Source organism: Diceros bicornis, chromosome 11, assembly GCF_020826845.1.
Source record: "Diceros bicornis minor isolate mBicDic1 chromosome 11, mDicBic1.mat.cur, whole genome shotgun sequence".
Classification (NCBI taxonomy): domain Eukaryota; kingdom Metazoa; phylum Chordata; class Mammalia; order Perissodactyla; family Rhinocerotidae; genus Diceros; species Diceros bicornis.
In genome coordinates, this window is record NC_080750.1 from 4,290,749 (window position 1) to 4,305,114 (window position 14,366).

Genomic DNA, 14,366 nt, shown 5'->3' on the forward strand with positions numbered 1-14,366 from the left:
ATTTGTGCACTTTATGCATGTTATATTTCAATAAAAAGTTGTGTTTTTTTTTGATGAGGAAGATTGGCCCTGAGCTAACATCTGTTGCCAATCTTCCTCTTTTTGCTGAGGAAGATTCACCCTGAGCTAACATCTGTGCCCATCTTCCTCTATTTTGTATGTGGGATGCCACCACAGCATGGCTTGATGGGCAGTATGTAGGTCCGCACCCAGGATCCAAACCCGCAAACCCTGGGCTGCCAAAGCAGGGTACACAAGCTTAACCATTACGCCACCGGGCCGGCCCCCAATAAAAAGTTTTTTGAGCCAGTTTTTCTTTTAAAAATGTGAGTGCTCTTCTTATCCCCAGAGTCTAACCCTCTGCTTGTTTGTTGCAGTGAACAAAGTGAGTCACTGCTCATTTTGCTCATTTACGGTCGATAAATGGGAGCCAAATATCCAGAATCGAGGGACAGTGCTGCTGCTTCTGCGAGTGTTCTTTAATCTTTGGGTCGTGGACCAAATAAGGATCTGATTAAAGTTATAATGAAAAGAGTAATAATCAAAGCATATGCATTCTGCATCAGGAACTGTGTCCAACCAACTCTTTATGTGTCTTGTTTCCTTTTATTTGTACAGGAACACTGTGAGGTGGGCATTATCATTCTTATGTTACAGATGTGGGAACCAGATCTCGGAGAGGAAAGCAAGTTGACTAAGATCGCACACTAAGGAATTTGTGATCCAAGATTCAGATCCAAGTATTTCTGCCTCCCAAGCCCCTCCCCTTAACTACTGCGCACTGCTTATGTCCAGACACTCTTCCAAAAGGGTAGATGCTTTTCCCTGTCCCCTGCCTGCTCCAACACACACACCCAATTTTGCCTGTTACTTCAGGGAGCTCATGAACCTCCTGAAGTACATCATCCATAGACACAGTTTAAGAACGTTTTCATGTTGGAAAAAATGAAGGAGGAAAGTTTTTTAAAAAGGATTGGACGACGGAAAAGCACTCAGATTCTAATTTAATGAAGTTGTAGTTTTGATATCTTATATTCCTTTATTCCCCGATTAAGCTTGACTCAGATCATTTTTCATATTAACATTTTATAATATAATATGTAATATACTCAAAAGAATATATGAAACAGAATGTAAATTGTGAAACATAATAAAATGAATGAAGTCCTGTGAACCCATAACCGCACACAAGAATTAGACTGTTTCAAACACCGTCGAGTCTTTCCTTGTACTCAATTCTCATCCACTCCCCTCCTTCCCTCTGGAGGTGTCACTGCTCTGAAGTTTATCACGTCTTTGCTTTTTGAAAAACAGTGTTACCACATATGTATGACTATTTAAATAATATATCATTTAGTCTTGCTTGCTTTTGAGTTACTGCTTGACACACTGATAGTTTAAAATTGTGTACAGTATCTTTCACTATAATCACAATTTAAAAAATATTTTCAGTTTTATAAAGTTTGATCATCCTGTCTTTCTGGTGAGTTGAAGTTTCCTCATTACGTGGTGGCCCTCTGCATATTTGAAGGGATTTTTGTCTCAAAGTCCGTGTAGTCTCGTGTTAACATAGCTAACTCAGCTCTCCGCAGGGTAGAATTTGCCATGTGTATCTTCCTAGCATTTTCTGTCGACCTTTCCTTGTTCTGATGTTTCAGGGCTGTCTCTTACCTGTAGCTTTATTTATGTGTGTTTTACTCTGACAACCTTGTCCTCTAATGAGTGAGTTCAGGAATTGCCATCATTATATATTTGGACTTTTCTGTATCTCCTCACTTTGTACTATTTGTCTTAGTTTTCTAAATGCTCCTTTTTCCTCCTCTCTCATCTTTCTTGGGTTGATAGAGATGTCTTTAACCCTTAGGTAGCAGATGGTGGTTCCTGAGATGGCAGCAACCACAGCTCTTGTCCCACTCGTCTTGTACGCAGTGACCCTGCCGCTGCCGTCGGGGGGTGGGGAGGATTTCTCCAGCCCTCGCAACATGGCCAGCCCTGCGACAGCTTCCATCAATAGAAGGTGGCAGAAGTGACCCTGTGCCAGGGCCGGCATAGCTCTCCACTGGCCTGGCAGCCTCTGCTTCCTGCCTCTTCGACTGCCGACTTTGGGATGTGCCCTCTTGGAGCCCAGCCGCAAGATCATGAGAAGGCCAAGCCCATGGAGAAACCGTGCGTGGCCGCTCCTGTCAACACCGGCTGAGCTCCGAGCTGGCTGCCACCTCCGTGCTAGTCCTGTGAGAGAACCCTTGTGGACTTCCAGCTGCTGCTGCCACCTGGCTGCACCCGCCTGAGACTCCTCCAGGGAGGACTGCCCGGCTGAGCCCAGCCAGCCCAGAAAACCTTGGGAAATATTAATAAACTGGTGTGTTTTTTTAATAGGGTTTTTAAAATTTATTTTATTGAGGTCATATTGGTTTATAACATTGCGTAGTTTCAGGTGTACATTATTATTTATCAGTTTCTGTATAGACTGCATCGTGCTCACCACCAACAGTCTAGTTTTTATCCATCACCGTGCAAATGTGCCCCTTTACCCCTTTTGCCCAACCCCCCAGCCCCTTCTCCTCTGGTAACCATAATCTGTTCTCTTCATCCACGTGTTTGTTTATCTTCCACATATGAGTGAAATCATACGGTGTTTGCCTTTCTCTGTCTGGCTTATTTCGCTTAACATCACACCCTCAAGGTTGCATCCATGTTGTTGCAAATGGGATGATTTTGTCTTTTTTATAGCTGAGAAGTATTCCATTGTATATATTTACCACATCTTCTTTATCCATTCATCTGTTGATGGGCACTTGGGTTGCTTCCATATCTTGGCTATTGTGAATAATGCTGCAATGAGCATAGGGGTGCATAAGTCTCTTTGAATTGTTGATTTCAAGTTCTTTGGATAAATACCCAGTAGTGGGATAGGTGGACCGTATGGTATTTCTGTTTTTAATTTTTTGAGAAATCTCTATACTGCTTTCCATAGTGGCTGCACCAGTTTGCATTCCCACCAGCGGTGTAGGAGGGTTCCCTTTTCTCCACATCCTCTCCAACATTTGTTATTTTTTGTCTTGTTAATTATAGCCATTCTGACAAGTGTAAGGTGATATCTCATTGTAGTTTTGATTTGCATTTCCCTAATAATTAGTGAGGTTGAACATCTTTTCATGTGCCTATTGGCCATCTGTATATCTTCTTTGGAAAAATGTTCATATCCTCTGCCCATTTTTTGATTGGGTTGTTTGTTTTTTTGTTGTTTAGTTGTATGAGGTCTTTATATATTTTGGAAATTAACCCCTTGTCGGCTATATGATTTGCAAATATTTTCTCCCAGTTGGTGAGTTATCTTTTTGTTTTGTTCATGGTTTCCTTTGCCTTGCAGAAGCTTTTTAGTCAGATATAGTCCCATTTGTTTATTATTTCTTTTGTTTCCCTTGCTTGAGTAAACATGGCATTTGAAAAGATGCTGCTAAGACCAGTATCAAAGACTGTACTGCCTATATTTTCTTCTAAGAGTTTTATGGTTTCAGGTCTTACATTCAAGTCTTTAATCCATTTTGAGTTAATTTTTGTGTATGGTATAGGATAATGGTCTACTTTCATTCTTTTGCATGTGGCTGTCCAGTTTTCCCAACACCATTTATTGAAGAGACTTCCTTTCTCCATTGTCTGTTCTTGGCTCCTTTGTTGAAGATTAGCTGTCCGTAGATGTGTGGTTTTATTTCTGGGCTTTCAGTTCTGTTCCATTGATTTGTCTGTCTGTTTTGCTGCCAGTACCATGCTGTTTTTATTGCCATAGCTTTGCAGTATATTTTGAAGTCCAGGATTGTGATGCCTCCGTCTTTGTTCTTTTTTCTCAGGATTCCTTTGGCTATTCAGGGTCTTTTGTTGTTCCATATAAATTTTAGATTTTTTGTTCTATTTCCATGAAGAATGTCATTGGGATTCTGATTGGGATTGCATTGAATCTGTAGATTGCTTTTAGGGACATTTTAACTACATTTATTCTTCCAATCCATGAGCATGGAATAAGTTTCCATTTCTTTATGTCTTCTTCCATTTCTTTCGATAATATCTTATAGTTTTCAGTGTACAGGTCTTTCACCTCCTTGGTTAAATGTATTTCTAAATATTTTATTCTTCTTGTTGTGATTGTAAATTGGACTGTATTCTTGGTTTCTCTTTCTGCTAGTTCATTATTAGTGTATAGAAATGCAACTGATTTTTGTAAGTTGATTTTGTACCCTGCAACTTTGCTGTCATTGGTGATTATTTCTAATAGTTTTCCAATGGATTCTTTAGGGTTTTTTCTATATATAGAATCATGTCATCAGCAAACAGAGAGAATTTCACTTCTTCCTTTCCAATTTGGATACCTTTATTTCTTTTTCTTGCCTAATTGCTCTGGCGAAAACCTCTAGTACTATGTGGAATAGGAGTGGTGAGAGTTGGCACCCTTGTCTTGTTGCTGTTCTCAGAGGAATGACTTTCAGTTTTTTACTTTTAAGTATGATGTTGGCTGTGGGTTTGTCATAGATGGCTCTTATTATGTTGAGATACTTTCCTTCTATACCCATTTTGTTGAGATTTTTTGTCATAAATGGACGTTGGATCTTGTCAAATTCCTTCTCTGCATCTATTGAGATGAGCATATGGTTTTTATTCCTCGTTTTGTTAATGTGGTGTATCACATTGATTGATTTGCAGATGTTGAACCATCCCTGTGTCCCTGGTATAAATCCCACTCGATCATGGTGTTTGATCCTTTTTATATATTGCTGTATTTGGTTTGCCAATATTTTGTTGAAGATTTTTGCATCTATGTTCATCAGTGATATTGGCACGTAATTTTCCTTCTTTGTGTTGTCCTTGTCTGGTTTTGGTATCAGGGTAATGTTGGCCTCAAAGAATGAGTTAGGAAGCATTCTGTCTTCTTCAATTTTTTGGAATAGTTTGAGAAGGATAGGTATTATCTTCTTTGAATGTTTGGTGGAATTCTCCAGAGAAGCCATCTTGTCCAGGACTTTGTTTTACTGTTTCAATCTCTTTACTTGTGACTGGTCTATTCAGATTCTCTATTTCTTCTTGATACAGTTTTGGGAGGTTGTATGAGTCTAAGAATTTATCCATTTCTTCTAGGTTATCCAATTTTTTGGCATGTAGTTTTTCATAGTATTCCCTTATAATCTTTTGTATTGCTGTGGTATCGGTTGTAATTTCTTCTCTTTCATTTCTAATTTTATTTATTTGAGGCTTCTCTCTTTTTTTTCTTAGTGAGTCTGGCTAAGGGTTTGTCAATTTTGTTTATCTTCTCAAAGAACCAGCTCTTAGTTTCATTGATCCTTTCTACTGTTTTTTTAGTGTCTATTTCATTTATTTCTGCTCTAATTTTTATTATTTCCCTCCTTCTGCTGACTTTGGGCTTTGTTTGTTCTTTTTCTGGTTCTGTTAGGTGTAGTTTAAGATTAGTTATTTGAGATTTTTCTTGTTTGTTGAGGTTGGCCTGTATTGCTATAAATTTCCCTCTTAGACGTGCTTTTGCTTCATCTCATGAGTTGTTATGTTGTATTTTCATTTTTATTTGTCTCCAGGTATGTTATGATTTCTCCTTTGTTTTATTCATTGATCCCATGGTTGTTCAGTAACGTTGTTTAGTCTTCCTATATTTGTGACCTTCCCAGCTTTTTTCTTATAGTAGCTTTCTAGTTTCATAGCATTTTGGTCAGAAAAGATGTTTGATATGATTTCAGCCTTCTTAAATTTATTGAGGCTTGCCTTGTTTCCCAGTATATGGTCTATCTTTGAGAATGTTCCATGTGCACTTGAGAAGAATGTGTATTCTGCTGTTTTTGGATGGAATGTTCTATACATATCTATTAAGTCCATCTGCTCAAGTGTTTCCTTTAAGTCCACTATTTCCTTGTTGACTTTCTGTCTGGATGATCTATCCATTGATGTAAGTGGGGTGTTGAGGTCCCCTACTATTATTGTGTTGCCGTTAATTTCTCCCTTTAGGTCTGTTAATAGTTGCTTTATATACTTTGGTACTTCTATGTTAAGTACATATATATTAATAAGTGTTATGTCCTCTTGGTGGAATGTCCCTTTTATCATTATATACTGCCCCTCTTTGTCTCTCATTGTCTTTTTTATCTTGAAGCCTGCTTTGACTGATATAAGTACGGCAACACCTACCTTCTCTTGTTAGCCATTTGCTTGGAGTATTGTCTTTCATCCCTTCACTCTGATCCTATGTTTGTCGTTAGAGCTGAGATGTGTTTCCTGGAGGCAGCATATTGTTGGGTCTTGTTTTGTAATCCATCCAGCTACTCTGTGTCTTTTGATTGGAGAATTCAATCCATTTACATTTAGAGTAATTATTAATATATGAGGGCTTAACACTGCCATTTTATTTCTTGTTTTCTGGTTGTTCTATATTTCCCTTACTTCTCTTCCCTTGTATTTATGACTGTCATTTCAGTTTGGTGGTTTTCTATGATGGTTTCCTCACTTTTCTCTTTATTTATGAATTGTGGCTCTGCTCTGATTTTTTTGTTTAGTGGTTACCATGAGGTTTGTATAAAAGAGCTCATATATGAGATAGTCCATTTTCTGATAGCCTCTTATCTCCATTAGCCTAAGCAGGTTCCATTGTTTTCCTCTTCCCCTTCTGAGTTATTTTTGTTGCAAATTATTCTGTTTTGTGTTGTGAGTTTGTGACTGAATTGAAGTGTTTATAGTTATTTTTGATGCTTTCCTTCCTTTTATCTTTTATGTTATAATTAAGTATTTGCTAACCTGTTCTGATAGGGAGCTGCAATATTCTGATTTTGTCTTGTCTATTTATCTCCTTGCTCAAAGCTTTGTAAACCTTTGCTTTTTTGTTTCAGGTATGAGGGCTTCCTTCATCATTTCTTGTAATGGGGGGAGTCTAGTGATGATGAACTCCCTCAGCTTTTGTTTATCTTGGAAAGCTTTTATTTTTCCATTGTATCTGAAAGATAGTTTCGCTGGGTAGAGTATTCTTGGCTGACAGTTTTGTCTTTCAGTATTTTGAATATATCATTCCATTCTCTCCTAGCCTGTAAGGTTTCTGCTGAGAAATCCGCTGGAAGGCTGATAGGGGTTCCTTTGTAGATTATTTTCTGCTGCCTTGCTGCCCTTAATGTTTTTTCTTTGTCATTGACTTTTCCCAGTTTTACTATTATATGCCTTGGAGAAGGTCTTTTGGCATTGATGTAATTAGGAGTTCTATAAGCTTCATATACTTGTAAGTCTAGTTCCTTCCCCAGGTTTGGGAAGTTCTCAGCTATTATTTAAAAAATTTTTTTTTTAATTTATTTTTACCCCCAGAGCCCCAGTAGATAGTTGTATGTCATAGTTGCACATCCTTCTAGTTGCTGTATGTGGGACGCGGCCTCAGCGTGGCCGGAGAAGTGGTGTGTCGGTGCGCGCCCGGGATCCGAACCCGGGCCGCCAGCAGCGGAGCACGAGCACTTAACCGCTAAGCCACGGGGCCGGCCCTCAGCTATTATTTTTTAAGCAAGCTCTCTGCTCCTTTCTCTCTCTTTTCTCTCTGTAATACTGTAATACTTATGTTGATTTTCCTAATTGAGTTAGAAATTTCTCGAAGAATTGCTTCATTTTTTAAAAATCTTAGTTGTCTCTCCTCCTCCACCTGATGCATTTCTATATTTCTATCTTCTAAGTCACTAACTCTCTCCTCCATAACATCAGCTCTATTTTTTAAGATTCTAGATTATTATTTACTTTTACTTTTGGTGAGGAAGATTGGCCCTGAGCTAACACCTGTTGCCAATCTTCCTCTTTTTGCTTGAGGAAGAGGGGCCTTGAGCTAACATCTGTGCCAATCCTCCTCTATTTTGTATTTGGGTTGCCACCACAGCATGGCTTAATGAGTAGTGTAGCTCCCTGCCTGGGATCTGAACCCTTGAACCTGGGCCACTGAAGCAGAGCATGCAAAACTTAACCTCTACATCACCAGGCCAGCTCCTAGATTATTTTTTATCTCATTAATTGCATTCTTCATATCCAGAATTTCTGTTTGGTGTTTTTTTAGAGTTTCAATCTCTTTGATGAAGTATTCCTTCTGCTCATTAATTTTATTCCTGAGCTCATTGAACTGTCTTTCTGAGTTTTCTTGTAACTTTTTGAGTTTCTTTATGACAACTGTTTTGAACTCTCTGTCATTTAGATTGTAAATTTCTCTGACTTCAGGGGTGGTTTCTGGAGGACTGTCTTTTTCCTCCTGCTCTGAAGCATTACTGTAGCTCTTCATGGTGCTTGATGAATTGATCCTTTGCCAGTGCATTTGTGGTAGCATCAGATAGTATCAGGCAGATTCCATCTGCCACCGCTGTGGGAGAGCAGGAGCTGTGTTTCTGAGCCCGCCCCATCTGCTGGAAGTTGTGCAGGTACAGCTGCTCTGCATTTGTGCAGGCTGGCCACAGCCCCTTGCGGGGCTGGCTCTCGTGGGGGCGGGGCCTCTGTGCCTCTGTGCTCAGCAGACAGATTGCATAGGCGCAGGCTGGCATTGTACTTGCTGGTGGTTTGGCTGAGCCGCTGTGCTTGGTGGGCAGGGCTCCTTCACAAGGGGTGAGCTGCAGCCACTTGGTAGGGAGAGCTCCCACTGGCAGGGCTGCTGGGGCACAGTGGGTGCTCCTGCAGGCCTAGCTACCCCTCCAAACGTGTTCTCACGTGCCAGGCTGCCCCACCTCCTCTTACAGTCATGCCAACTGCTGTGCTTGGTGAGAAGGGCTAATAAACTGTTGTTTTAAGGCAAGTTTTGGGGTGGCTTTTATGCAGCAATAGATAATTGGGATGGAACTGCGGCATTGGCTTTGGGACTGAGTGATGGGTGGAAACAGACAGGGTCCAGAGGAGATGCAAGCTGGAAGGGCTTATAGAAGACAGTCAGGCAGGTCCTCGGAGAAGTGTTGATGAAGGCTTGAAGACACTGAGGAAAATGACCTTGGAGGCTGAAGAAGAGGGAAGCTTGTTACGTAAAGGCAGCAAGTTTGCTCAACCTGTTTCCTGCGGGAACATGGAAAATAGAAAAGGAACCCACTGACCTCACAGATCCGAGTGGGGAGACTGCCAGGCAGAAAGTAGAAAGTGTCAACTGGCTTCTTCTAGCTGCATATAATGAATGTGAGAAGAGAGAGATGAACCGAAGTACTTGTTCAGTCTTTGAGCTGAGTTTAGGGAAATTAGCCCAGAACAGTGTTTCCACGTAGCAAATGGAAGCCTGTGTTCTTAAAACACAGTTTTAACACAGATGTTCCCCATTTATTCTTTTTAAAAGATTTTGTTGATAAATTGATGATTAAAAGTGTAATCTTTAGTGCATCATCTCTCTGTGTCTAACTTATAATTATAACTTTTAGTTGTATTGCACATCTTCAATTTACAAAGAACTTTCACATACATTGCCTCAATTCTCCTGGCCATTCTGCTATTGGATATGTAGGAAAGCCATTGTTAGTCCACAATATTAATAATAGCAACAACCACAGTCATCCTCCCTCCTCCTCCTCCAATGTTGGGGTTCCTGCTGTGTGCTGCTGTTATACTTTAGATAGGTGAGCTCTCGTCCTCAGGGTGGAGTATTAGGACTCGCAGTTTAAGGATGAAGAATATTAAGTCAGAGAGGTAAATATCTCAACCAAGAAACAGCTTGCAGAGGTGGAACCTTGACTCCAACATTAGTGTGACTCCAAGTCCAAACTCCCATTTTTCTTTTTCTCTGAGAAGAGCAGGTAGCAATTTTAAACCAGAGGTATCTTCAGTATGTGGGTTACTTTCAGCTTATCAAATTTTGTACTTGTTGTCTGTCTTATAGTCAATATTTTTCAGACTTACTACATGTGAACTATAATTTTGACAAATTATTTTACTTTCTCCATTTCTTCTAGTTAGGAATATACCAGTATTATAGTAAGCTTCTCTATTTGTAAAATAAATGGATTGGATCAGATGATCTATAATGCCTCTTTCACCTTTGATGTTCCTTTTATCTTTTCTAATTTTCTGACATATGGGTTTTCTAATCAGTATCTGCAGGGCTATGAATAAATTCCATTTGACCAGCAGATGGGGCTCTGGATAGTTGAATAGGGTGAAGTATTTGTTGAGCGCCGACCTGGTACCAGGCCTCAGCACCTTCCTCCTGCTGCCGCTTCAGGTCTGTATAATTACGTTCTTGGACCAATCTCAAATTATTGCTTTCACATGTAGTAAAGGTGTCAAGGAACACTTACCATTTTCCCAGGAAGAAACCTCTCCTTGTGGAAAGTGGATTAAGTGATTACTGAGACATCTCCCAGCGCTCAAGTGCTGTGATTTAAGACCCAGAGTTAAGTGACCTTAGGAGTCCATGACTCCTCTGTGAAGGAGCTGATATATCTGATCTTCTGTGGCCTTCAAATATCTCCCAGGAACTCAGGAGCTGGAAACTGCATCTTATCAAGGCTTATCATTGTGATCATAAACAGGATACAGAAGCCAGGGAAAGTTCAAGAACATTTTCAATTTATGCCTAAATTTTTAATACTTCCTATCTTTTATCTATAAATGGATACTAATACTAATATCATCTTTTTTCCTCCAGATACCAACTAAATGATGCTTCAAAACTGGAAGTAGCAAAATCTAGATGTTTCTGAAACTTTTTCTCTTTGCTTCTCTTGAAGCTTTCTTATGGTTTTCCACTATCAATTATCATTATTTTATAAACAGCCATGTTCAATTGTAGGGTGGTGGTTATATCGTAGTTTAACATTTCTAAGTAATAGAGGTCTCGAGATAGGACCTACACTGAAGCTGGCAATACCACTTACAACCACCTCAACAATCAAATAAAAAATTCATTAAATGTTTAAATAACCTCTCAAAGGTAGACCAGGACACACTGCTAGTTCTTCCACTTAGGAAGCTTAGACATGCGTCCCCTCGTGGAAGGTCACCTTCCCCCCTGGTGTAAGCACCTCTTCTCTGAGGTGTCCAGAGCTTGGGTAACCTGTGCAGGTCTTCACAACAAGCTCGTCATGTCTGGACCGCATGGTCGGCGTCATCTGCTCCATGCCATGCCTGGTCAGCACTTTGAGAGGGGCAGACAGAGGTACCGGAGAAGGCTGAATACTGCCTGTATACCTCTGGGTCTTTGGGGTCTAGTGCGTACAGATCTGTTGTTTCTTTCTCTCCCCATTCCCTCCAACCCCCAAGGTGTCACATAAACAACCTGGTTGTTTCTAAAGTAAAACTTTAGTGAGGAAATTGCCAGTGAATCAAGAGGGTTTGTTGTTTTCCTTGTCGTTGAAATTCATCTTGGATCTCTTCCTCTGAGCATGTGAATCAACGTTTCTGGGCTGATGGTAAACAAGGGAGAGGCAAGTGCTCACTAGTCTTGGTACAGCTCCGAGTTGCCAGGACTTTTAACCCTTTAAATTCCCACTTCTTGTCCTTGAGAGGATTTTCTTTTATTGTTGAACACTTTGTTGTTCAAGGAAGTATAGGTATTAAAAATAGCTGATATTTATTGAGAGCACACTGCACTCCAGGCATTGTTTCAAGTGCTCTTCATATATAACTCGCTACTCCTCACAACTATGAGATAGTACTCTTAGGCCCATTTTGTAGAGGAGGAAATCAAGGCTCAGAAAGATCAAGTCCCTTGCCAAAGTTTGCACAGATCCTAGATGGTGGACCTGCAGTCTGGATCCAGAGCGTCTGCTCTAAATCATGATGGAGCGTTCCAGGAATGTGTCTGTATTTGGCCTCAAAGGATTAGGAACCTTTTAATATTTATAAAGAGTCAACTAGATTGGAAATTGCTTGAGTTCAGAACTGATTCTGTTTCTTCTTTACTTGTTCACAAAATTTTCTGCACCACAGCTCTAGCTACAGATTCATAGTCACCTGTTGTAGCCCTTATTACACTTTCTCAGTTTAGTCTCACTCATTCGCCTCTGAGAAATGTGCGCAGAACTTAGCACATAATAGGAGCTTGATCTATGTTAGGAGACATAAGTAGAGATAACTTTTGGAGAACACTTTAAAGTTTAAATATACAAAGTACATGTACATTGCTCCGCTTGTTACTAATCACAGATATTTAACAGCCTTCATTTCACTGGAATTTAGAAAAGTATATTTTTATACAATTTTTCTTTGAAAGAATGTTAGTTTATTTCTACACAAATTCTATGTACCAGATTATGTGTACGAACCTTACTGCCTTTTCATAACGTAGCGTCTGCATTCTGTTTTACTAAATTTGGGCATGAGAGCAGAATAAATCAAGGAATTTGCTTACATAGGTGGTTCATGGCTTCAGCAGTGAGATGAGCTATTAAAAACTTAGAAAAATGGGAAATGAGAGCACTCCTATTAAACTAGTGGAAGATTCCCATAGCAGAGGTAATTAGTCATCTTGGATTATAAATTAAGAAACTGATGGGTCATCTTTTGGAAAAACATGAATCGGCTGTCAAAAAGGTCCTCTTTGTACCATAATTCATATTAACAGCCCCACTGGCCAACCACTGCACAGGATCATGGCCTTCACTTTGTGACATGCAGGTGTGTCATCATTCAGTTGTGATTGCTGTGCTGTGCTGGTGGTTTGGTTCTCTGCACCTGGTTGGTGGTTTGGTTCTCTGCACCTGGTCAACGGTTTCGTTCTCTGCACCTGACCAGTGATGCCTTTGGATGTAGTGATTGCCATGCTATTCTTCCTTCTAGCGGGGCAGGGGGGCGGGGTAGAAGTTGTGCTGCTGATCATCATGGAGAGCATCAGTTCCACAGGCAACAATTATTTCATTTTTGCCAAAAAACTAACTCCGAGTCTAACTCAGATAGGCAGGGGCTGAAAGGAATTCTTTCTTCCCAGAGCACTGAGGCGGTGTGCTGAGAGGAGGCAGAGCACAGGGGCAGAGCATGGGGTGCTGAGGTCTGTCTGGGTTTTAATCTGGCCTCTACCACCTACCACCAAGGGTGACCTTGACCCCTCAGAGCCTCAGTTTTTCTACCTAAATAAGAGGTAATCATAGTACCTGTGTCATAGGTTGTTAGGGTATTAAATTTATTTATTCAACAAATATTTAAAGAACACTACTAATTGTCAAGTATTCTTCCAGACGCTGGTGATACAACAGTAAACATACAGTTCTCATCCTCATGAAGATTATGTTCTAGAGGAGGAGACATATCCAAACAAACAAACATATAATATCAGGTAGATAGGTGCTACGAAGGAAAATGAATCAGAGCAAAGATATGGAGGTTAAAGGAGTTTAGACAGGTAAAGCTCTCAATACACTTGGTGTGATTATTGCTCCCTAATCCAGTCCACAGGAGCGGCCAGACCTATGGCTTAGCTAAGGAGGAGCTGACCTATGTAAGGACTCTCCCTGCATGATCATGAGCTTCAGAGGAAGGGAATGATCATTCATACCAAATTGTGACTACGTACTTGGCCTCATGTTCCACACTTTTAAATCCTTCAGACAGTTCTGCAAATTGGGTTTTAAGAAGTGTTTTAAGAAGGTTTGAAGAAGATGAAACTGAAAAAGTAACTTTGTGTACTTAATGCATGGTCAAAGCTCTTGTACTTTCTTCAACATGACATTTCTCAAGGATGCTGTTTGTCGTGTGATAGTTCAAAGAGACCAAAGAGTTTGAAACTATGTCAACTGGATGGGCGATTTGGCCTGCCATTGGCACCACCTCTTCCTGAGATGATTGATTATAGGCAGATCTTTACACCGAGGTCTCCATGTTCTGAGTCCTGTAGCTTGGCTGCCCTGATTTCAACTGATCCCCAGATGCTCCCTGAGCCCGAGGCCACTGTATTGAGACTGACTAGTGGTATATATTGAGATGAACAGAAATGAAATACACTAGATTGTGGAAATGATGTAATCAGATTTTTATGGTGGTTGGCAGCATCAGGAGAGGCAGCTAGAGTCTTAATGAAAGCTACAGAAGCAGGCAGAGGGCAGGGGAATAGCAGGGGTCATAGAGTAGAGAAACCAGATGACCCAAACTCAGGAACTGTGTACTGTTGGTCTACCGTGGTATCCCGAGGGACTGCATGAGGCCAATTGCTGCTAGGAGTGCTTCCACCCTCATTTCCCTTTGGTACTTTAAAATAAGTCCCTGTTGGCCAAAGCTGAAAGAGCCAAATGTCCACTAGATGATGCTGGTCTACACATGACTGTGCACGTTTACTTGACAGAGCTGGGACCTAAGCACTGAGCAGAGAACATGTCTTTCTTTCCATCCCCTTTGTTGCTCTATATCAGGACCAACTCTGGGGAATCTGGTTCAGTGAGGAGTACCCTGAGGAATCTGAAAAA